Below are 24,521 nucleotides of genomic sequence, written 5' to 3' on the forward strand. Positions count from 1 at the left end.
GGCCTGCCTTGCTAGGTTGGGGAAGTTTTCTTGGATAATATCCTGAAGAGTGTTTTCCAGCTTGCTTTCATTCTCCCGGTCACCATGAGGCACACCAATCAAGCATAGATTAGGTCTTTTCACATAATCCCGTATTTCTTAGAGGCGTTGTTCATTTCTTTTCACTGTTTTTTTCTCTATTTTTGTCTTCTAGTTTTATTTCATTGAGTTGATCTTCAATCTCTGATATCCTTTCTTCTGCTTGTTCAATTCAGTTATTGAAACTTGTGTATGCTTCATGAAGTTCTCGTGCTGTGTTTTTCAGCTGCATCAAGTTGTTTATGTTCTTCTGTAAGCTGGTTATTCTAGTTAGCATTTCATCTAACCTTTTTTCAACGTTCTTAGTTTCTTTGCATTGGGTTAGAACATGTTCCTTTAGCTCAGAGAAGTTTGTTATTACCTACCTTCTGAAACCTGCTTCTGTCAATTTGTCAAACTCATTCTCCATTCTGTTTTGTTCCCTTACTGGTGAGGAGTTGTGATCCCTTGATGGAGAAGCAGCATTCCGGTCTTTGATGGTTTCATCCTTTTTGTGCTAGTTTCTTCCCATCTTTGTGGATTTATCTGGCTTTGAGCTCAGGGAGCTGCTTGAGGAGGCAGCCTTTCCTTTGTCTGCCTGCAGAGGCACTGCCGAGCTGCCACAAATTCAGTGGAGCTGCTGTGTATATTTCCTACATCTTTTGTTTACACAGCAAAATTTGACCTGCCTCTGCAATGGTGGCTGCCCTTCCCCCCACTGAGCTCGATCATTCTGGATTGAGCTCGAACTGATATGCTGGCTCTGAAACTCTTAAGCAAGAGGGCTTCAGTTGGGCTTTGTGGGGAGGGATCCACCTAGCCATATCACCTGACAGCCAGTCTGTCAGGTGGGAGATGATACTCATTGTAATTTTAATTTACATTTATCCAGTTATTAAAAATGTTGAGCAATTTTTCATATATTGTTTGGCTATTTTTATGCCTTCTTTAGGGAAATGTTTGTTTAGGTCCTTTGCCTAGTTTTTTTGAGACAGGATCTTGTTCTGTTGCCTAGACTAGAGTGCAGTGGCACGGTTATGGTTCATCAGCCTCAGCCTCCTGGGATCAAGCAATGCTCTCACCTCAGCCTCCTGAGTAGCTGGACTGCAGGTGAGCACCACCATGCCTTGCTAATTTTTGTATTTGTAGAGATAGAGTCTTGCAATGTTGCCCAGGCAGGTCTTCAATTCTTGGACTCAAGTGATCTTTCTTCCTGGGCCTTCAAAGTGCTGGGATTATAGGGTGAGTCCTCACACCTGACCCTTTGCTCAGTTTTGTTGTTGTTGTTGTTGTCATTGTTTTAAGATAGAGTCTAGCTCTGTCACCTAGGCTGGAGTGTAGTGGCACGATCTTGACTCACTGCAACCTCCGCCTCCCATGTTCAAGCGATTCTTTGGCCTCAGCCTCCTGAGAAGCTGGGACTACAGGCTCATGCCACCATGCCCAGCTAATTTTTGTATTTTTAGTAGAGGCAGGATTTCTCCATGTTGGCCAGGCTGGCCTCAAACTCCTGACCTCAGGTAATCTGCCTGCCTCAACCTTCCAAAGTGCTGGGATTACAGATGTGAGCCAGTGCACCCAGCCCCTTTGCTCATTTTTATGTCGTTTATAGTCCTGTTATTGAGAAGTCTGCAATTCCTGTATATTCTTATTTTGTAATTAAAATATTTTCTAAAAAGTATTATTTTGGAGGCCAGTCTCAGTGCCTCAAGCCTGCAATCCTAGCACTTTGGGAGGCTGAGGCAGGCCAATCACCTAAGGTTAGGAGTTCAAGACCAGCCGGGCCAATATAGTGAAACCCCATCTCTACTAAAAATACAGAAATTAGCTGAGTGTGTGATGGTGGGTGCCTGTAATCGCAGCTACTTGGGAGGCTGAGGCAGGAGAATCACTTTAACCTGGGAAGCAGAGGATGCAGTGAGCTGAGATTATGCCACTGCACTCCAGCCTGGGTGACAGAGCAAGACTCAGTTTCAAAAAACAAAACAAAAAAAGCGTTATTTGGTACAGAAAAAAAAATCCAACACAGACACAAATAACCTTTGACTCAGGTGATGAATGGATACATAGGGGGTATATGAAAAAGCAGCTTTTTTATCTATTCACAATTCTAAACTCCTGGTCACCTGCTTCAGAAAAACACCATCAAGCTCCAGGAACCCTCCTCCTCTTCCTTCTTCCCCCCGTACTCTTTTTCTTCAGTCATCACTTTGAGTATCAGTAACCACATCTTAAAAGATAGGTTCCGGTGTCTCACATATCACAGAAAGCCCATATTCAAATATCCTATGGCAGTGTATCTGCAGGATCCCACGAAAGTCATTTTGGAAGAGATGACCTGTGGACATTCAAAGACAAGAATGTAAAATGTCAATGACAGGGAACATAAACCATATTTCTGCATCTAGGAAAGTGATATTGTTTGGATGTTTGTCCTCTCCAAATCTCAAGTTGAAATGTGATTCCCAGTGTTGGAGGTGGGGGCCTGGTGAGAGGTGATCCCTCTTGAATCTTTATGAAGTGATCCTTTGATGATAAGTGAGTTTTCACTGAGTTAGTTCCCTCAAGATCTGGTTGCTTAAAAGTCTGGTACCTCTTGCTCTTCTCTTACTTGCTGCTGCTCTTTCATAAGAAACACCTGCTCCTGCTTCATCTTCCCCCAGGACTGTAAGCTTTCTGACCTCCCCAGAAGCCAAGCTGATGTTGGTGCCATGCTTATACAGCCCTACAGAATGGGGAGCCAGTTAAACCTCTTTTCTTTATGAATTATCCAGCCTCAGGAATTTCTTCTTTAAGTTTTCAAATGATGACTGTACCTTCAAGCTTCTGAGGGGATCCTGTGATGATTAAGCTCTTTTCATTCTACTGACAGACTCCATCAGGAATTGACCATGTATTCTGTTGACAATTGCATTGCGAAATTTTATTACCCATTGCAAGCTCAGAAGCCACAGAATAGATATTGTCATGGTCATAGGTGAGCTGTGTAATAAATATATTATTATATAAAATATAATAATATATTTATAAAATATATAAAATATTTATATAATATAGATTAAGTATATGTTTTATAAAAATATATATATTTTATAAATATATGTTTTATATAATATGTATTTATTGCATATCTCAATATATAATAAATATATAATCTATAATAAATATATGTAAATATATATTTATATATTTATACATTTAATTATATAAATATTAAATAAATTACATTTATTTAATAAAATTAATTATATAAATATTAAATATATATAAATGTTTATAAACCTCTTGTTTAAAGCCACTCGCTGCTTACAACAACCTGCTTAAAAGTTAAGATTAACCTTTTGATTTTGGGCAGGTGCAGGCTAGAAACTGATTCAGAATGTGTTGTACACAAGTGAAGAAAGCCTGGTAGAAAAAAAGAAAGATAACAACCAGATACAACATATCCCCAACATTTCATGCAATGATATACAAGATAGACACAGGCTGAATGGTGACTCTGCATATGTACTGGCTAAACAAAGAATCCCCACAGCAGGTAGGACTGTCCACTCATCCCCCGCACAGCTCCCTATCCACAGACCACAGCACTGTGCTGGGTATCACCAGGGTTTTGTCCAAGAATCATGGCTACAAAGCCTACAGTGACATGAGAATGCATACTGCACTCACATAGACACCCACAAAGTCAAGACTTTTTTCTTTTTCAGATCTTTATCATTCTCCACACATCATTTATAGCTTCAGTGAGAAGACTCCCTTCTGCAGCCTTGGAGATCTGAAGTGAAAGCTACAGTTGACCTGACCACATTTCTCACTTCTGACATTAAAAGAACAGTTAACTTAAGGGCTGTGATTTTGTGCACTTGCAAATTAAGAAAACTTTTTATCCCTCTGAATTCATACTTCATTCCATAAAAAAGCAGACTCATTTAAATTTGTCATCTTAAAATATGGATTTTTCTTCCATTTATTTTATTATAACGAGAGTTCTAACAAATGTCTTGTCAAGTTCACTTTTCATCTTCATTTCAATGTATACATTATAGTCTATCATGATTAATACTGGGAATAGCATAGAATACCAATTCTTCCTAAAAGATGGGAGGACAGAGTGGCAAGCCATGAAAGAGACATAAATACATATGCATGAGAGGGACCCATCTCAAATGACAAGAGGGTAAATGAACTCCAAGTGCCCACAGCAAGAGAAGACTGGTGATACATATAGGACTGTGCTAACATGATATTACAGGCATAGAAAACACAGTGCTGGGCACTGAGTTCCCAAACATTACTCTCTCATGAAATGGAAGACACTACTTCCCAAAACCTACTACGCAATCTATAACCAGGTTTCACTGAAGTTAGACTCTACCAGAATTCTCAGAAAGATGTCATTGCAAACATTCCAAATACAGAGCACATTATGAGGCTAGAATCCAATGCCCTTTCTCCACACTCAAGGCTGACTGGAAGAAATTAGAATTCAAAGAATGCATGACTAATATATATTACATCAGAAATTGGTATTAATTTTATTGAGACTTCCTGGAAACTGAAAGTCTATTTCCAAATATAAACAACATTCTAAATTATAAATTATATGTGTTTCTTTTTTATTCACTATATTCATCAAAGAATACCAAAACCCATTCCATTTTTCAAGTACCACAAGTAGGGTTGACCAGAGTAACAAGTAAGCAGAGCAAAACATTTTATGAAAACCATGAAGCATCTCCCTCTGCAGTGATATCAAAAGGAATTTGTATAATCACCATCCACAGAATTAGATAGTAGAATGAGAGAAAATTAGATACACAGTTGTTTTGAATTGAAGAATCAGATTTAGAAGGCAGATTACAGGGAAAATTGCTCTTATTTCTAATATTAGGGCAGAATTTCTCAATTACATTTTTTTCCTAACTTTACAAAATACTACAGCTCCAGCACAAACATTGAACTACCTCTTTGCTGTGTCTGCCTTCCCCCTTAATGGAGTTCCTGAACCATCGCTTATAAAATTATCTCTGTAGTATAATGTATCTCTGTAGCCAAATGTATGTGTGTGTGACCCGTGACCAGGGGTTTCTCTGACAGAAAATGTGTTTACACTGGAAAACAACCTTGTGGCGCTGACCTGCATCTTGTTTACTTCTATAAAATAGCCAGTCTGTAGGAAAGTCCTGACTTGAAAACAAGTTCAGGTATATTAGTCAGATGAGACACAGAGGAGTCAACTCAACAAAGCACATGAAATAACAGAATAAGTGTAGTACTTACAGTTAGATCCCAGAGAGAGGAGAGTAGCATGCCTCAGATGGCCAAAGCGGGGGCCATTCTAGACACATACCCATCCTGCTGAGGGAGGGGCCCATCGCTTAGGCCTTTATTGGGGTCCAGTGTGTTATTCAAGCAACCTTCTCACAGGGGGTTCTAACTGCTAAGTTTACAGGAAGCAAGCATGAATCTTATAGAGTTGCACTGTGACAAAGAGGTGGTCACTGTGGCATATTTGCACAGCCCACATGAGGTATGGATGGTCAGAGGGAAAAGTCAGATGCTTCATCTAGCTATCTCATAAGGAGTGGTTGCATAAAGTAGATATCTAGAATAACTGCATAGAGAAAGTGGGAGGCATTGGAGAACTGGAAAAGGTGTCAAAGGTGTTAAGTCCTGCTTCTGGTATGAGCAAGGTAAACATAATTCAAAATAGATGCTGAGGCAACATAAAATTATAAAACTTAAAAACATATAGGCCGGGCGCGGTGGCTCAAGCCTGTAATCCCAGCACTTTGGGAGGCCGAGGCGGGTGGATCACGAGGTCAAGAGATCGAGACCATCCTGGTCAACATGGTGAAACCCCGTCTCTACTAATACAAAAAATTAGCTGGGCACGGTGGCGCGTGCCTGTAATCCCAGCTACTCAGGAGGCTGAGGCAGGAGAATTGCCTGAACCCAGGAGGCGGAGATTGCAGTGAGCCGAGATCGCGCCATTGCGCTCCAGCCTGGGTATCAAGAGCGAAACTCTGTCTCAAAAAAAAAAAAAAAAAAAAAAAAAAAAAAACATATAAAGTAGAAATTACAATAGTACTCTAATAATCCAACATATATTATAACTAGGTAGAAAGTAACTGAAGTTGGTTAATGTATATAAAATTATGTTTGAAAAACTTTTCTTGGCTAGACACGGTGACTCATGCCTATAATCAGAGCAATTTGGAAAGCTGAGGTGGGGGATTGTCAGGAGTTCAAGACCAGCCTAGGCAACACAGCAAGACCCCACCTCTACAAAAACATTTTTTTTTCAAAGTGGCTGGGCCTGGTGTCACATGCCTGTCGTTCCAGCTACTCAGGATGCTAAGGCAAAAGGATCCCTTGAGACCGGAATTGGAAGCTGCTGTGAGATATGATCACACCACTACATTCCAGCCAAAGCAACACAGCAAGACCCTGTCTCTTAAATAATAATAATAATAGACCAGAAATCAGCAGACAAGTAATTGTGATATCACATTGTGAAGGAAGCAGTCACAGAAAAATATAGTGTCTTCCATTATTGCTAGAGTACATATTTTCACACCTTTTCAACACATGTGTACTATGGTTCAGATCTTTGGCTTCCCAAATCTCCTGGTACAATTTGCTCCCCAATATTGGAAGTGGGTCTGGATAGGAAGTGCTTGAGTTTTGAGAGAATCCCTCAAGAACGGCTTGGTGTTGTTCTCATGGTAGTGAGTGAGTACTTACTCTGCTCATTTCCAGGAGAGCTGGTTGTTTAAAAGAGCCCAACATTTGTCCTCTCTCTCACCTCCTCTCTCACCATGTGATCTCTGCACACATGAGCTCCCCTTTTCTTTCTACTGTGAGTAGAACCACCTTGAGGCCCCAGTCAGAACAAAGTGTTGGTGCCATGCTTCTTGCATAGTCCATAGAATTGTGAGACAAATAAACTTCTTTTCTTTACAAATTACCCAGACTCAAGTATTCCTTCCTAGCAATACGAATGAACTAAGACTAAATGCATCTTAAAATTGATAGTGTCAAAGCACTGTTGGCCAAAATGCAGACTTTTTGTGGTTGTCCTTATATGAATGCACATGAACTTGTCCTAGGAACGTTCCATTGACACCTTCTTTTAATATCAACACAAAACTTGCAGAGGAGCTGTCAGTAGGTTGGAAAGATAATCTCACAGAGTTGCATGGAAATCTCACAAGAAATGAAATATCACCAAAGCTTCTGGTTAATAGAGAAGATGCTAATGAGGGAAAAATTATGAACAAGATAAACAGTGACTCAGAAGAGGTGGATCTAAATGAGAGAAATTTAGCAATACCTTTCTTTTTTTTTTTTGAGGCAGAATCTTGCTCTGTTGCCCAAGATGAAGTGGTGCAATGGAGCAATCTTGGCTCACTGCAACCTCCACCTCCGGGGTTCAAGCAATTATCCTGCCTCAGCCTCCTGAGTAGCTGGGATTACAGGCTCATGCCACCATGCGTGGCTAGTTTTTGTATTTTTAGTAAAGACGGGATTTTGCCATGTTGGCCAGGCTGATCCTGAACTCCTGACCCCAAGATCTGCCTGCCTCAACCTCCCAAAGTGTTGGGATTACAGGCTTGAGCCACTGCATCTGGCAGAAATACTTTTTCTAATGTGTTTTGCTTATATTTGCATCTCACTGAATAGGAGGAGTGCCGTAAAACAAATATCCACATGTATTTACATTGAGAAAAGTATCATTAATTGTGAGGTAAAAATTATAAGCCATAAGAAGTATTTGTACCATAACTTGTCAATGATTTTATTCCTTTATTTTGTAAAGGATTTTACAATTTATAATAAAATCCTTTATATGTATTTTACAACTGATACAAAAATACATATTTAATAATGTATTTTACAATTGATACAAAAATACATACTTAAATTACTTAAAAAACATTGTCAATATTAGCAAATACTGGTGTTGTGATTACTATAGACCTGATATTTATCTACAGGCATTAGGTATCATTAGTTTATTCATTCCTCCCAAAATATCAAAAGGTAGTTTCTACTACCACTCCTATGTATGAGTTCTGAATTTGAGCTAAACCCCTGCAAGAAAGGAATACAACCTGCTCCAATCTGTCACCATAGTCCTTGCTCCCATAAACTATGTTAGAATATGTTTTTCTGTTAAATGGTAAATACACTGTGTGTCTAATTTAATAAGTCTCATGCTAGCCCACAGTCATGAAGATGTTTTCCTAACATAGGTTGTAAACACTGTATTAAGCGGTATTTATGTTTGGGTCTATGATGACCCTGCAATTAATTTTATGTGTAATGTGAAGTTAAAGGTACACTCCATTTCCCCCAATGAATATTAATTTCCTGGAACATTGATTTGTAAAAGCCATCTTTCCCCTAATAATTGCTCTTATTAATTCTTTGCATTTATATTCTTTTGTCTGTTACTGAGTTTTCCTTTCTTTATTTCATTGGTTCACCTTTCTATCTGTGCAAGTACTACATTACTAAGAGACTTCTTTTAATACAAGAATTTTCCATCCACAGCCCTTTAGCTTATCTACTGTGGTGTTCTAAAAGGAACAAAGAGGAGAGTAAATCCTAGATGCCTTGCACCTACACCAGTGTTCCCAGCTGTACCTTGAAATACGAGGATTTAGAACTTTAGAACATTGCTGTTGATGCTTATGTTTCTAATGTTCTTATGAATCTTAGACAATCCCTGAACACTACTCCCTGCTTTATTTGTTTAGTACAGTCCCAGTTAATTTAATTAAATGTCAAGGCTGCTCCTTATGGTTGCCTGGTTTTTGTAACCTGGGGAATTTTGTACTCCTCCAGCAACAGCCAGAGGTGGCAGAGACCTGTCAGTCATCCCTGGGTGCCTCCTGCGCAAGCGCAGTTGTTGTCCTGCTGTGGACCATGAATGCGGTCCTCCTGCTGCAGACCACGCCCACCGAGGGCGGGCCGCAGCCACTGCAGCTGAGCTCAGAGCTTTCGTGGGTTTTGCGGAGGCAAGGTCAGCTGCCCCCTGCCCTCCTTCTGGGGCTATTTGAGGAATGCGGTCCTTTCCCATAAGAAAGCCTTTTCTCTACAATCATTGTGCTCGCTGATCAAAGACACCTTCCTGGTAATATTTCATATTGCTTTTTTGGAGGTGGGGGTGAAGATATCTTTAAAACTTGTATGCAGTTGTCTTTTTTTATTTTACATAAACATCATTTAAAACCAATTTATATTTTGCATTGTGTATTAATTCCTTTCATTCCTGTATTTTAAAATGCTATCGTAATCATTTTTTGAATCGTTTATTTAATTATTTTCATCTTTTCAATCATCTTTCTTTAGTAGTTAAATGAAAATAGCACTTTTAATAGGAATGACAGTTGTTACACATTCTCTCTTTTAGTGTTTTCCAGAAATTTCCTATGATATACGACTGGTTGAAAAGAAAAGGGACAGAGACTTTCCTGAGAGCCACAAGACAACATTTACTCTCAATTGCAGACTTAAAGAAGCTATAATAGTTTAAATTATGTGGCTTAGTTTGTTCTTTGTGGAAGATGCACAATGAATTAATTTATTTAGACAGAACACTGAGACTCTTATTCTGAATGCAAAGACAGCTGCTTTGCTACTGGGAAATGAGTGTTGTCATATTGTTTTTTTTTCTCTTTACCCAAAAGCTATAGACATTGGCTTCCATATTTAAGTATTTTCACTTTGTTTTTGTAAATGGCTGCTTGACTTGCCTTGCTGCAGAAAACTCATAATATAGAGATGTATTATTTTTCTTACTCCTTGATGAGTGATTACTAAAATTGTTTTTAGTTTGCACTGAAATAAAAATGCAACTCAGGAAATGTCATACACCTTCAAGCAACATATATTTTAATAGTATCATTTTGAAGAAAGAGAATTAGAACCTTTATTTCTTCTATATCAACTATCAAACTATTTTTTTTTACATGTTCCTTTTTATTGACTCAGTTAACAGTTTACCTACTTTTTAGTTTTTACCTGCTCCGTTAACGTCCATTGTTTTAGGCTTAACCTTTGACACTCCTCATATATCGTTTGTATGTGACTTGATTGCAAGTAAAAATGGGGTTCCTCAACCTAGGTTAAACACTGGCTTCTTCTTGAAGAAACAATTTAGGGCTCCTGAAAGTGGCTAGGAATTGTTTCGGGTCTGCAGTAGGAACTGTGCAAAGACCAACAGGATTGAATCGAAGGCCAACAGGATTGAATAGAGAGAAACACATTCTCTAGCGAAGGATGCATTCCTGCAGGGTGGGTCTCTGAGATTCAACAGCAAATGGCTGTTAACATGTAATGAAATCCTCAATCCTGTGGTCTAAAAACAATTCTTGGGGCATTTATTTAAGATAAATGAAATATGAAAAAGCAATGGACCAAGAGCATTGAGAGTTTATAGATATTTTTACTCCAAATTATTGATAGACTTTTGTTTGCCAGGCAATGCTGCAGTCAGGCCCTCTGGGTTTTAATACTCTATACAGAGACTTTTAAGGGCAAATTTTGGTTAATTATTTTAAGTAACCCTTATCTTCATTCTTTTGTTTTGTGACCTTGCACTATTAACCTTAAATTTCACCACAAATTTAGAACAACCTGTTCCTCCATGCAAACTAGATAAACCATGGTATTTATGTAATGAAGGGCAAAAGAAAGATGATTCCCAAATCTAAAGGAACTGGAGGTGTTCTGGGGAAGCAAATAGAGAAGATAAGATTTACTGGTTTATTCTTCATTGATGAGAGTTGTGTTCTGTTCTGATAAATGGAAAGCTCCATTGAAATTACAGATGCTCCTCAACTTGAGTTGGGCCACTTCCCAATAAACCCATCATAAATTGAAAATTTCACCAGTCAAAAATGTGTTTAACATGCCTACCTTACTGAACATCATACCTTAGTCTAGCCTATCTTAAATGTGCTCAGAACATTTACTTTTGCATACATTTGTACAAAATCATCTAACAGAAACTGTATTTTATAATAAAGTGTTAAATAGCTCATGTAATTTATTGAATACTGCAATGAAAATGAAAAACAGAACGGTTGTATCAGTACTCAAAGTACAATTTCTACTGAATGGGTATTGCTTTCTCACCATTATAAAGTTGAGAAGTCTAAAGTGGAGCCATCATACATCAGGGAATGCCTTCATTACACAATACAGGTTTATCAGACACATATAACAACAAATCATAGGAAATGGCAGATTTGGGTCAAGGGGGAGTGGTTCAACCTGCTTATACACATTTCCTTCCTCTCTACTGTGCTGCCTTTATTCGTGGGCTTGTTGCAAGATGGCCATGTCATGTAAAGGGCTGTATCTTTTAGCATAATGAATAAGATGAAAGGGTTGAAGGCCAACTTCATTCAAATATCTTTTTGTTATGTCTTTCCCTTTTTCTCCTAGCCTGCTACTGTAGTTCTGTGATCCATGTCTCTGTAGAAAACTTAGCTGGCATAAGTCAAACTCTTCTGACTGGGTGCTGTCATGATTACTTTCTCCCACTGTTAACGCTGTACTTAGAGAATGGGTTGATGGAATTGGGCAAAATTTTTCTTTCAGACCCTCAGTTTTATCTTCTCAACCCAAAACTCTGCAGAAGTCCTTGCTATTCCACAGCAGGCAAATCTCTTAAAGCAATAACATGAGGAAATAGTGGGCTTGCATCACTGCCTCACATCCCTCAGGTATCACCGTGTTCATTGCCTGATGTACTCTTGCCAACTACTGTTCCATGTAATTTACCTACTTTTATTTTTACATTGGTTAAGGAATATACAAACTCTATTAGTTTTTCTACAATATTTGGATTCATACCTTCTGAAATTACTTGATGATTACTCTGTCTCTGGCTGTTTGCTTCTAGTTGGCAATACAAATGAACAATGTTTATGAAACTCATAGAGAGAAACCTATGATTGGATGGACACATGTAACACTAGAGGGAAGGTCAGAGTTGGTGTATGCATGGGTATAGGTAGGAGTCTCAGTGGATGTGAGCCACTGTGTGTCAATGAATCAAATATTTAAGATGGATCTAAAAGAAAGGTAATATCTCTGCCAATTAAACTACAGTCATGCATTGATTAACAACAGATACAATCTAAGAAGTGCGTTTTTAGGCAATTTTGTGATTATGAGAACAATGTAGAGAGTACTTACACAAAGTTAGATGGTATAGCCTAGCCTATTACATGCCTAGGCTATATTGTAAAGCATGTTGCTTCTAGGCTACAAACCTTTACTGAACTGTAAGGAATGGTAACACAATGGTAAATATATGTATACACACACACACACACACACACATATACATACATATATACTATAGCAAAAATATGACATAAAGTATTTTTTAAGTGGTACTCCTATTTAAAGCAGATATCATGAGGGAATTTTGCAGGACTAGAAGTTCCTCCGGATGAGTGAGTGAGTTGTGACTTAAGGTGAAGGTCTAGGACATTATTGTACACTACTGTAGACTTCAGAAACACTGTACACTTAGGCTATACTAAATTTATTTTTAAAACCTGAAGTAGGCTCACGCCTGTAATCCCAGCACTTTGGGAGGCCGAGGCGGGTGGATCACGAAGTCAAGAGATCGAGACCATCCTGGTCAACATGGTGAAACCCCGTCTCTACTAAAAATACAAAAAAAATTATCTGGGCATGGTGGCACGTGCCTGTAATCCCAGCTACTCAGGAGGCTGAGGCAGGAGAATTGCTTGAACCCAGGAGGCGGAGGTTGCAGTGAGCCGAGATCGCACCATTGCAGTCCAGTCTGGGTAACGAGAGCGAAACTCCATCTCAAAAAAAAAAAAAAAAAAAAACCTGAAGTAATAGTGACATTATGATTGCTATAATGTCACAAGATAAAGAGAAATTTTTCAGCTCCATTGTAATCTTATGGGACCAGCAACATGTATATGGTCTGTTGTTGACCAAAACGGCCCTTATGTGGTACGTGACTTTATACACATAACAGCCCATTTTATATTTATGGAAAAAGCCCTTCTAGAATTATAAAATCACAAGTTTTACTCACATAAAAATTAACACAATATTGAGATTAACTCATAAATGAATGTACAAAAATCTTTAAATTTTGATTATGATACTTCTAAACAAGATTTTAATCCAGAGAAATGGATGTCTTCACATAACCCCCTACGGCATAAAGAGAAATGGCAATGAAACATTTCTTAGTAGAAGAGGCCGTATCATTGTCTGTGTGATTTGCATCTTCCTGTTGACATCCATTCTTTAAGTATTGAATGCAGGTTATCTTACCTGAAGGTGACAACAGAAGATTTCACTACAAGATCACACATGTGCCCTCAATAATGCCATGTCATTGCTGCCACCAGAGTGACAGCTGTTGTGATAAAATTTGACAAATAAACGGTGGTGGCTCAGGCCTGTAATCCTAGCACTTTGGGAGACCAAGACAGGTGGATTGCCTGAGCTAAGGAGTTCAAGACCAGCTTGGGCAATATGATGAAACCCCGTCTTTACTAAAATACAAAAAATTAGCCAGGCATGGTGGTGGGCACCTGTAGTCCCAGCTACTTGGGAGGCTGAGGCAGCAGAATTGCTTGAATCTGGGAAGTGAAAGTTGCGGTTTCATCAAGATCAAGCCAAGATCAAGCCACTGCACTCCAGCCTGGGCAATAGACCGAGACTCAGTCTCAAAAAAAGAAAAGAAAAATAAACATATGCTAAAAATTTAGAAAACTAGTAAATAATAAGCATTTGATTGTTTGAGCCCAGAAATTGAAGGCTGCTGTGCTCTGTGATCACAACTATGAATATCTATTACACTGCAGCCTAAGAAATATAGCTAGACTCCATCTCTAAAAAAGTAACTGAATAAATATTTGAAAATATTTAGCAAGGGAGCCGTACTAATGTAGCTGAATCTTGGAAATCAAGAAAAAATTATTGGTTTAAAAGGGCAAAACTGTCCACATAGTAAGAACAGATGCAGATTAGCATAGAGTGGCATGGCCCAGGAGAGGGGCTCTGCAGTGGATTAAGGATGGGGAGGCTAGAGAGGAGGCTGAGTGGAGTCACATCTTGTCCTGAAATGAGAAGGGGAAAAAAGAAATATTTTCATCTTCAGGCACAAACTCTCTTCAGATTGAAAGAAAGTTTTTAGTTTGTTGGGAAGTGGATAAGAATAGAGGTGAGGAGTTTGAGAGGTTCATTAATTTCTTTGTGAAATTCAACATAAAGTAAGATAGTCTGTGTTACTCTTTGTTTACTCCATGTGTGGGGCTCACAGGGAAGCAACACAGACAAAGTTTCCAAATTCTCAGATGTTAAAGGCCAATGGAGATTCAGAAAACTTAGCAGAAACTAAATTGCAAAGTAGAAGAGCTGCCCTTGGAAACCCAGAGGACAAGTTTCAGTCCTGAACTGGGATGGACAAGAGAGGCCTCCAAGACCAGGAGCATTGGAGGAGATGCTGAAGAGTGAGGAGCAGTCAGTCCAGCAGACAAGGGAGGGAAAGGGAAGAGGAAACAGTGTATCTGTGGCACAGGCCAGGCCAGGCCATGAGAAGAGGGCAGTAAATTGGAAGGGCTGCTGGGATGAGTAATACGTAAGGAGGCAGGAGCAGGAACGGAAGACGGTGGAGGGACTGGGCGTTGGGGTGACAATCCTGGGTGACTCAGAAAGTGATGCAGGGGCTGCTCTCTGAGGACTGCATTCTGTAGGGAGGGATTTGGATGTCTCAGTCTAATTTGAAATGTTATCCCCAGTCCATGAGGTCTTTTGATCCAGGAAACAGAAGAGGTGAGGGTGGCCCAGGTCCGCTGTGCAGGACCATTAGCATTGCCAGGAGGTTTTGGTGCTGAGGACAAAAGAGAGCAAAAAGGGGCAAAGAGCTGTCTGTCCTGTCTGTCATTGTGCAGTTGTAAGTGGGCTCTGTGGATCTGAAAATTCACAGTGGCCAGCTCACAATCACCTGAAGAAAAAAACACCAGAAGGTGAGAGCATCGTAATAGTGAACTGCAAACGAGGTGGGTTTGTGGCTGCACAGAGAAGGGACCCCAGGCAAGCTACATGGGCAAGGCAGACAGGGGACTTCAGACGTGGTAGTAGTGGGTCTTTATGAAACTATTGTCTGAGGATATACACATGTTCTTCAGTGTATGTGCATGACCCCTTACGTGTTGATGTTCACATGCAAACCTCACAATTTTCTCATGTTTCTCAGAGCATAGCATGTATTTTGACTTTATTCTTTCTACCACGTGTAACCATGCCTTGTATACCTAGCCATATTTAACATTTATTTTTGATGGATTATTCATGGTTAATGCATTTCCCGACTTAGTATTCAAATGAAATTACCTTGCTTTACATACCTTTGGTTGATATTTCTGAAGATTTTGTTCCTTGAATTCAGTGCAAGTCACTTCTCCATGCTCTTAAGCAAGCGTCCTGTTGGGGGTGTTAATGTTTTTCTACTTAACTTTGGACTCATATGTCCTGGAAAATATGAAACTATCAATATTCACTTGAAAATTCTAGGTGCTGGCCAGGCATGGTGGCTCACACCTGTAATCCCAGCATTTTGGGAGGCCAGGGCAGGTAGATCACCAGGTCAGATCAAGACCATCCTGGCCAACATGAAGAAACCCCGTCTCTACTAAAAATTACAAAAAAATTAGTTGGGCATGGTTGCAGGCGCCTGTAATCCCAGCCACTTGGGAGGCTGAGGCAGGAGAATCACTTGAACCCTGGAGGCAGAGGTTGCAGTGAGCCGAGATCACGCCACTGCACTCAGCCTGGGCAACAGAGCAAGACTCCATCTCAAAGAAAAAAATTCCAACTGCTTTATCATTTACTTTTTTCTTGCTGTGTTTCCAATATATATGTTCCCCCACTTACTTTGGATTTAATTGCTCTGCTTCCTTTTATAGTATAAATTTAGATGTTTGAATTTTACATTTCAACTTTTCTAATATATACACACACTCAATGCTGAAATTTTCCTCTAAGCTGCCTCATTGTAGCTCACAAATTTTGATGAGGTATGTTTTCCTTTAAATTTAGTTCAAAAATTTGTTTAGCTTTCTCGTGAGATTTCTTTGACCCATGTGTTATTTGGAAATGTATTATTTAATCTCCATGTATTTTTCAATTCACCAGTTTTTAAAAATTGATTTATAGTTTAATTCTGTTGTGATTTGAGTGCATACATTGTATGAGTCTGATTCTTTTAAATGATTTCAGGTGTGTTTGATGGAGGAGAATGCGGTGCATCTTGATGAATGGTCCATGTGGGCTTGAGTTCAGTGTTTATTCTGCCTGTTGTTGGATAAAGTTGTCTGTAGGTGTCAATTATATCCAACTGATTGATGATATTGTTGTTTAGCTATGTCCTTACTGATTTTTTCTGCCTGGTGAATCTGTCTATTTCTGATAGAGGAGTGTTGAAAGTCTCTTACTAAATAGTGAATTCCTCTATTTCTTCTTATGGTTTCGTTTTTTTGTTTGTTTTTGGCTTTGTTTTGTTTTGTTTTGAGACAAAGAGTCTTGCTCTGTTGCCCAGGCTAGAGTACAGTGGTACGATCTCAGCTCACTGCAACCTCTGCCTCCTGGGTTCAACAGTCTCCCAAGTAGCTGGGACTTCAGGCATGTGTCACAACACCCAGCTAATTTTTGCATTTTCAGTAAAGATGGGGTTTCACTATGTTTGCCAGGCTGGTCTTGAACTCCTGACCTCATGATCTGCCTGCCTCGGCCTCCCAAAGTGCCTGACAAATTTTTGTATTTGTAGTAGAGATGGGGTTTCACCATCTTGGTCAGGTTGGTCTTGAACTCCTGACCTCATGATCCACCCACCTCAGCCTCCCAAAGTCTGGGGTTATAAGCATGAGCCACCATGCCCAGCCTGTATGTCTTTTTTAAATTGACAAAATTTGGTGTATTTACTATATAAAATCTTCACATCATCTTCAAACATGATGTTTGAAGAATAATATATATCATCAAGTGTAAGAACATATGTGTTATCTAACGTAGATTTTTTGTGTGTGTGGCATGAAAACTTTACGTCCACTCTTTCTTCATTTTTCATAATACAATTTTTGTTAATTATAGTGACCATGTTGTACAATACATCTCTTAATCTTTTTCCACCTATTTAACTGAAATTTTGTACCTTTTCACAAATATCTACCCAACCTCATCCCAAACAACTATTAAGCCCTAGTACCCACCAATCTACTTTGTATTTATATAAGTAAGCTTTTTTACATTCTACTTACACATGGGTTCATATGGTATTTGTCTTTCTCTTCCTGGCTTATTTCACTTAATATATTATCATGCAGATACATTCATGCTGCCTCGAATGACAGTGTTTCTCCATTTTTTAAGGATGATAATATCCTGTTTTGCATATACACTACATTCTTTTATCCATTAATCTGTTGATGGACACTTAGGTTGATCCCACATTTGGCTATTGTGAATAATTCTGGAATGAACATGGGAATGCAGATATCTGTCCAACACACTGGATAGTAATGAAACCTCCCAAAGCAGATTTTATTACCTTGGGATATATACCCAGTAATGAGACTGCTGGATCAAAGGGAAATTGTATTGTTAATTTTTGGAGGATTCTTCACACTTTTTTCCATAGTTCCCATATTGTACTAATTTACATTCCCACCAACAATACGCAAGGGTTCCCTTTTCTCCACATCATTATCAACACTTATTAACTCTTGTCTTTTAAAATAGCCATTCTAACAAGTGTGAGATGATATCTCATTGATTTTAATATGCAATTGTCTATGTATGTCTTTATATTTAGACAGATTTCCAATATACAAGATATAATTAGGTCTTGTTTTTATTTAGATCTACTAAGACAATATGCCTTTAATTGGTGTATTTCAACCATTGCTACTCAAAGTGATTATTGATATGGTTAGATTGATACCTGTTACATTTCTTACTATTTTCTGTCATTCTTGTTCTTTTATTCTATTTTTTTCTCCCACTCATTTTCAGCTTTCTATAGTTTAAACTGATAATTTTATATGATTCTATTTTTTTCTTTTTTCTTAGCATATTATATTTCTTTTTTCATTTTTAGTGGTTGTCCTTAGAATAAAAATGTTTATTTCTCATATTCTTTGTTAATCTAAGAGATAAAAGTTTATCAAAAACATTAAGAGAAACAATGAATTTGATTATGTATTCTTGTATATATATTATGTATATATATATAAATGAATGCTCATATATAAGTGAAATGAATGGGCAATAACACAAGTGACTGAAGGTACAAAAAATGATTTCTTATTATAAGGAATTCATGGTAATTGTGACCCAGTATAGTGTTATTTGAAAGGGGGCTTGGATTAGTTGTAAATTGGTATTGCCAATTCCAATACTGCCTTGTAGATCAAGAGCTTTTGTTCATTGTTGGCTACTGGCCAGAGGTGGCATTCGGTTCTTTGCTTTGTGGGTTTCTCCCAAGGCAGAATGTTTCACCAACTCGATTTAGGGAGGGAGTTTGCTAACAGAAATCACAATCTTATGTCACATAATAGCCTTGTGACAGTCCATGTCCTTGTGAAGTGGGAAATTAGAGACTTAGAGAGACTGATGGAAAAGCAGAAGGATTTTATTTAACGTGGACACAGGCTCAGTGAAATTGCTTCCTAAGACTGAGCCTGGTCAGTGAAATTGTTTCCCTAGACTGAGACTGGTACAGAAAAACTGAGGGTCTTTTAAGCATTTTTGTGATACAGGATGACAAAGCAGGAAGTAATTTCATAGAACCAAGAACAAAGAACAGTTAATTAACCCGTAACATGTCTTGTGATGTACGTTGCATTTGAAAAATAAAGTCTTGAGAAACACATTGTACATTCTTCGGGTGTTATCTTGCCCTGTGACCTTGCAGCTGGTCAACAAGAAAAACAGGACTCTTGGGATGTGTGGGAACTTCACTGAGAATGTGTGGAGAATAGATAGGTAGGTTTTACATGGAGTTAGTTAATTTCAAGCAGAGCTGGGGGTTAGGTTTTATAACACAACACTGTAAATTGGCTTTATTGTACAGCAATTGCAAATTATTAATTTCCCTCATTACTAGCAGTACTCTGTTGTTTACAAGATAGTCAGGATTCCTGCTCGCACACACACACGGAGAAAATTAGAGTAAGAATTTGTGTATAATTGGGCACCATCTTAGGGTCTGTCTGCCACGTCAGGCCTTCTCCAATCTGCAAGCAAAGCTTTTTGTAGAATGTCCCACAATATGGCTGTGTATGATAATTTATCAAAATCAGATTAGTAAATACATTAATTCAGACACATTAACCTTGAAGATAAGAAAAACCTGACCTTGAAGATAAGAAAAACCGAACAATATATTATTTAGAAATACAACAGTAGAGAGAAAAGTAAAAAGAAATATAAAGAAATGGCAGATAATTCAAAATAATAGTAACTTTTAATGGGTAAGGATAAAATTAGGGAGATTCACTCAGGGCATCAGTAATATTGATAACATCTTGTTACTTAATCTGGTCAGAAACTTTAGGAAAAAAAAGAAACTGAGGCCGGGCATGGTGGCTCACGCCTGTAATCCCAACACTTTGGGAGGCCAAGGCAAGTGGATCATCTGAGGTCAGGAGTTCAAGACCAGTCTGGCCAACATGGTGAAATCTCATCTCTACCAAAAATACAAAAATTAGCCAGATATGGGACCTGAGATGATGGGACCTGCACCCTGAGATAGGAGGATCACTTGAGCCTAGAAGTTCAAGGTTACAGTGAGCTGTGTTCACGATCACATCACTGCACTCCAATCTGGGCTATAGAGTGAGACCTCTCTCACTCTCTCTCTGTCTCTCCCTATATATATATATATACACACACATATATATATTATATATATGAAAATAAATTATTTGTATTCAAAGCATCAAATAAATTTTGTTTCAGTTTTCTTTAAAAATTACAAGTAACATATATACGTATGCTGTTTTTCCTTCTTATATGTGACTATTTTAGTTTAGGGGCTCCAAATATCAATTACTAGATCTGGTAAATGTGCATTGTCACATTTTGTCCAATTTTGGTTCCTGGCCTTGCTGTGGTGTTAGGTGATCACAGAGCAGCTTCTTGAGAGCTTATGTCCATGTCTCCTGCTAACAGTAAACACTTGATTAGAATGTGAACAGAATGTTTACCTGTTTTTTACTTATAGCACCTAGAATACTAGTATTAGAATGTAAGCCCTTTGGAGACAGAAAATTTTATTTGATTTCTCAATTCTATGTTTTCAGTGCCTAGGATAATTCCTCTGACCTCACCGGGTGAAAATACATAGATGTTGAACTAATGCATGGATAAATCTATAAGGGTGAAGAGAAAAGTTCCCCTTTGTCCTCTGAAGGTTCACTGAAAAATCAAATGGCAAAAAGAAGATTAATAGAAGAAAAGGTACGCAAAATTTTACTTTAAATTGCATAGCATGAGGGAATCACAAGAGGATGACAACCCAATGAGGTACAGAACTTTATATACCTCTTTCCATGGAGGAAGGGGGAGACGTGGAACGTAGACTGTTATTTTAAGGGGCAATAGACCGTTAAGGAGAATGAACAGACCCAGGAGGCAGGAAGCAGACATTAGGGGAAGGTGAGGTGTAGAGCTACACAGGAACAGAGGTTATGGTTTAATGCAGATTAAGTCCTCCAGAGAATCTCTTGGAGCTGACCTCAGAAGAAAAGATGGTAAGGGTGTCTGGGCTGGTGGGGACTCCTAGCCTCTTGATCTTTCCTGGTTATTTGATGAGATCCCTGGGGAGGGCATTCAAGATCATTGCATTTCGTTTGCTTGGTCAGATAAGGAAATTGCAGAGAGAGGCTCTTTCTGGACTTGGGGGTGGGAGACAAGATAAGATTAGAGGGACCTTGATTCTGAGGCAACTTCTAAGGCTTCTCAGCATGACAAAGTGCCGGTCTTTGGCATATCTGAGTCCCAACAAAATAAACTGATTTGTGGATGAAGAACAGAGCTTCCAAGCTCAGACAGAAAATCAATCCTTATTGACTCAATTTTCAACTTCATCTTGATTACCACAGGCACAGTGTGAAAATAAGTCATTTGCCAGCCTGGGCAACATAGCAAGAGTCTGTCTCTATAAAAAATGTAAAAAATTAGCTGGGCATGGTAGTGAGCATCTGTTGTCCTAGTAACTCTGCACCCTGAGATGGGAGGATCCCTTGAGCCTAGAACTTCAAGGTTACAGTGAGCTGTGATCATGATCACATCACTGCACTCCAATCTGGGCTACAGAGTGAGACCTTCTCTCTTTCTCTCTCTCTCTCTCTCTCTTACTCTCTCTCTCCCCCCTCCATATATATATATATACATACACACACACACACACACATATATATTATATGTATGAAAATAAGTTATTTATATTCAAAGCATCAAATAAAATTTTGTTTTAGTTTTCTTTAAAAATTACAAGTAACATATATACATATGCTGTTTTTCTTCTTATATGTGATTATTTTAGTTTAGGGCAAAATATCAATTACTAGATCTAGTAAATGTGCACTGTCACATTTTGTCCAAACTTTTAACCAAATGGGTAAGAATTTTAAATTACCTTAATTCCATAGAAGCAAATCACAGCTTATTTTAGATGTTTTACTTATGAGTTTACTATTTCCCACTTTACTGTTGTTTCTGGCCTGCCTGTGGCAGTATTGCCATCTACTGGAACCTGTTTCCATAGGAGGAGCATCCCAATGTGTTTAGGAATACTAAAATTCAGATCACTCCCTATCAGAGTTGTCTATTCCATTTCTCTCTCTCATCCCTATAATGAATGCATACATTTTTCCCATTTGTTTGCTAATTATTGGCTCATGTAAAATGAAGACTAAGAAATGAGAACAGAACCACTGACCAAGATGTACATTTTTTTAAATGTACTATGAGGAAGAAAGGTGCAGAACCTAAGCTCAGAGTATGTTACTAATCCAGAGAAAAAATATATAAAGAATAACCTGAATGATCAGGAAGTCAAATTATTTTTTCTTTTTTTTATTTTTCTTTTTTGAAATAGAGACAGGATCTTGCTTTGTTGCCCAGGCTGGTCTCAAACTCCTGTGCTCAAGCAGTCTTCCCTCTACGGCCTCCCAAAGGGGTCAGTTTCTAAAGTGAGATGATGAGTAAGCTGATTCCTAGAGCATTGCCTTAGTATGCTATGGCTACCTTAACGAAGTGCCAGACACTGGGTGGTTTAAACAATAGCAGCTAGACTGTAAGTTCAAGGGAAAGCTTAGCAGGGTTGTATTGTTACCTCTCTACATGGCTGACAGATGGCCACACCTTCTTGCTCTGCTGTCACTTGGTCCTTCCTCTGTGCTTACACATCCCCAGTTCTCTCATCCAAACATTCTATCCATTTTTTTTTTTTTTTGAGATGAAGTCTTGCTCTGTCACCCAGGCTGGAGTACAGTGGTGCAATCTTGTCTCACTGCAACCTCTGCCTCCCAAGTTCAAGTGATTCTTCTGCCTCAGCCTCCTGAGTAGCTGGGACTACAGGTGCGTGCCACCATGCCTGGCTAATTCCTTTGTATTTTTAGTAGAGACAGGGTTTCACTGTGTTTACCAGGATGGTCCTGATCTCCTGGACTTGTGATCTGCCCGCCTTGGCCGCCCAAAGTGCTGGGATTACAGGCATGAGCCAAGATTGCATCACTGCACTCCAGCCTGGATGACAGAGCGAGACTCTGTCTCAAAAAAAATAAATAAAAGTATACAAATGTATTTTTTTTCTTTTGAGATAGAGTCTCGCTCTGTTGCCCAGGCTGCTGTGCAGTGGTGCAATCTCTGCTTACCACAACCTCCGCGTCCAGGGTTCAAGTGCTTCTCCTGCCTCAGCCTCCCAAGTAACTGGGACTACAGACACACACCAACACGCCTGGATAATTTTTGTATTTTTAGTAGAGATGGGGTTTCGCCATGTTGGCCAGGCTGGTCTCAAACTCCTGACCTCAGGTGATCCACTGCCTCAGCCTCCCAGTGTACTGGGATTACAGGCATGAGCCACCATGTCCAGCCACAAATGTATTTAATGTAAGTTTTATGTTACACAGCAGACTACGAAAATGAAAACTCAAATATCTAGGGAGAACTGTGTATTTTTATGAACAGTCACGCAGAACTATGATTGGAGGACAAAAGGGTATGATGTAACGGTAATAAACTTGAGGGAATTAGCAAGGCCTGACTGTTCAGATTCTTCTTGGCCTCCACATTTGATAATCCTTCCCTTCAGGCATAGGGCAGAACACCTGTCACATGAGGATCTTCAGGAGAGAAGAGGTGGGAACACGTCATTGAAATCTTACTCCTTCTGCAGCTTTCTGTATCCTCCAACTTAAAGTATTCAGTGTGCCAGGGTGCCATATATTGGGGTTGTATTTCCTGCACCCCAGTAGCTTCAATGTATAAGTCTTAGCCACAGCAAGCATGAATAGACATTTCAAGCTACAGAAGAAAGCAAAGGACTACTGAGGGGTGAAGATGTCCAAAGATAACTTTGGCAAGAAGAATGAAATCCTTGTATAGCTGTGAGTGGGAGTCTGGGCAAGCAGTAAGTCTGAACTACCTATGAGCAGGACTCTTAACCGTTTTATATTTATGCAGAACGAGTAAATAGAAAAATCTTGTGGAAAAACACTAATCATATTTTGCAACTTGGGGGGCTACTGATTTAATGAAGGAAAGAGTAAAAGGATTTTGATACATTAACTCTTTTTTTTTGAGATGGAGTCTCCCTCTGTTGCCCAGGCCAGAGTGCAGTGGTGCCATCTCAGCTCACTGCAACCTCTGTCTCCCTGGTTCAAGCAATTCTCCTGCGTCAGCCTTGCAAGTAGCTGAGATTATAGGCACACGCCACCACACCTGGTTAATTTTTGTATTTTTAGTAGAGACAAGGTTTCACCATGGTGGGCAGGCTGATCTTGAACTCTTGACCTCAGGTGATCTACTTGCCTCAACCTCTCAAAGCGCTGAGATTACAGGTGTGAGCCACTGCGCCCAGCCAACTTTTTAATTTTTAAAATTGGGTTTCTTGAGGTGATATCCATCCTTTTCCAGTACACAGTTTATAGAGTTTCAACAAATGCATACTGTCATGAAATCACCACCATAATCAAGGTTTCCCACAGTGGCCACAGCTTGGGAAATCTAACAAAGGCTTTAGGCTTCCTGGCCTCTGCTGCCATGGCCCTGTAGAAAGAATGGATGAGCCAGGTGCAGTGGCTCATGCCTGTAATCCCAGCACTTTGAGAGGCCAAGGTGGGTGGATCACCTGAGGTTGGGAAGTTGAGACCAGCCTG

The 24,521-nt window shown here is 39.1% G+C and overlaps 1 protein-coding gene across 7 annotated transcripts in view; it reads left to right on the forward strand.

Annotated features, from left to right (window-relative positions):
• Positions 1 to 24,521, forward strand: part of SNURF (SNRPN upstream open reading frame) — a 267,460-nt gene that overhangs the window by 155,761 nt on the left and 87,178 nt on the right. For 5 of the 7 annotated variants that reach the window (XR_010339204.1, XR_010339200.1, XR_010339202.1 and 2 more), the window contains one exon: positions 20,439 to 20,595. The exons of the other annotated variants lie outside the window; for them this stretch is intronic. The gene's annotated coding sequence lies outside the window, so the exon portion shown is untranslated. The remainder of the gene's footprint in view (positions 1 to 20,438; positions 20,596 to 24,521) is intronic. 7 annotated transcript variants of the gene reach the window in all.

Source organism: Aotus nancymaae, unplaced genomic scaffold, assembly GCF_030222135.1.
Source record: "Aotus nancymaae isolate 86718 unplaced genomic scaffold, 86718_ANA_hifiasm-v0.15.2.pri h1tg000075l, whole genome shotgun sequence".
Taxonomy (NCBI): domain Eukaryota; kingdom Metazoa; phylum Chordata; class Mammalia; order Primates; family Aotidae; genus Aotus; species Aotus nancymaae.